This window comes from Arachis ipaensis, chromosome B04 (genome assembly GCF_000816755.2).
Source record: "Arachis ipaensis cultivar K30076 chromosome B04, Araip1.1, whole genome shotgun sequence".
Taxonomy (NCBI): Eukaryota; Viridiplantae; Streptophyta; class Magnoliopsida; order Fabales; family Fabaceae; genus Arachis; species Arachis ipaensis.
The window spans coordinates 8,168,041-8,169,999 of record NC_029788.2 but is presented as its reverse complement, the minus strand read 5'-3'; positions in this window follow the sequence as shown (position 1 = coordinate 8,169,999).

The window sequence follows — 1,959 nt, the reverse complement described above, 5'->3', positions numbered from 1 at the left end:
ACGTTTGTAATAAAATCTGACCAAAATAATACACCTTTAGTAGTACTCTGTCACTCATTTTTCCTACTCACAAAAAAAAATCATAACATTTACTACTAACTTCTGTGATTTAGAACAACTATGGAAGAGATTGAGAAAGACGAAACAGAGGAAGCGGCGCTGAAGAAGGGGAAGAAGGGGAAGAAGACGGGTAACCTAACACTAACTCGTTGCACACTTTTATATAGACCCTTTACTCAACTCGGACCATTCGACTAGGTTAACTTCATTCAAAAATATATTAAACAACCAAATCGGACCATGCGTTTTCATAAACCGGTTCTGACATCCCTACCCAAACCGGACGGTCCGACTCCATTCATCTTCAGCTACATGCAACTCGGACCGTCCGAGTTGCCCTACCCAACCACCCTTATCGAAGGGTCCGTTTTCTCCGCACCAAAGGTTTTTTCCTCCCCACCCCAAATCGGACCGTGCGTTTTTGAGTTTACGAAATTCACAACAAAGGACTCGGACGGTCCGAGTTCTTCTCCCAAAAGCTGCCAAAATTCTGCCCCACATACATGTCTAACCCCCCTTGATTCCATAGGGATGAAAAGCTCACATTCAGGCTCCATTTCCATAAAATTGAGCCTACAATATTGCCTTAGATAGCTTGGTTTTGTGAGGGTTATTTATTTATTTATTTATTCACTGACTGAGAGAGGAGAGATATGTTAAAACACTAAAGGATGATAAAACAAATAGATAATATTAATCAATTATCCTAGGTATATATTTAAATTAGTCACTAAAATTAATTATTAATATAAAATATATGTTAAAATATAAATATATGTTGTATGTATTTATATATAAATATATTGATGATTGATTTGATATACAAATAGTATTTTTAAATATTAACAGGTCATTATTATTGGAGATAAAAAGATAAATGAATAACTATCATGCAAAAATGATATAGAAACTAATCACCAATTAATAATTTGTATAAAAATATAGAATAGTCTCATAATCACCAAATATAATCAAATTGCATAAAAAATATAACTGAACTTAATAAATAGTATACTCAAACTTAATTTAATGCTACATTCAAAATATGATGAATAAGAGATTAATCTACCTAATTTAATCTTTGATATGTATCGAATTAGTTTATACATTTTATAATTAAATAGTAATTGTCAAATAATATATATATATATATATATATATATATATATATAACACATGAGTCATTTATCATTTATACAAAAATAATATAAAAAATAGTTTATTTGTTTAGATTGAGATGAATCATCTTTAGTAAGGATATACACAGGTTGGATGAAGTCGGGTTCGTTTTGATCCGAATTCGATCCTAAATAATAATCATGTTTATGTTTTGATACAGTTATTCGACTCTAAATCCTGTAAAATCACATTATTTTTAGGTCACATTAAAACTGGGTTTAAATCGGTGAAGTTCGAATCTTGATAAATTTTATGTCAAAAATTTATGATACACTTATTTATAAAAAAGAAAAAAACATACTTTATTATCGAGAAGTTGATATCCATATTTGTATTTGAATTTGTCCATAAATTTTAATTTCATGATTCTTTGATCTATTTTATAATTCAACAAGTGTGATTAAAAACAAAACAATAAGTTTATAATTAATATAACATAATATTTGAATTAATTTAAAACATATATATTTTTTTAAGTTCCTTTAAAGTGTACATGGAGCCGGATAAAGCCAGATTTACCTTGACCCTGACCTAATTTTAAATTTGGTGAAATCACATTAAATTAACCCCAAAAGTGTTCGGATCTTGACTGAGTCTTTGTATCGGATTGGATCATATACACCCCTAATCTTTAGAAAACTAAAAATGGCATTTTTCTAATTTTGTGTTTTGAAAATTAATTATTTTAAAAATAAAAAAATAAAAAAATATAAAAGAGAG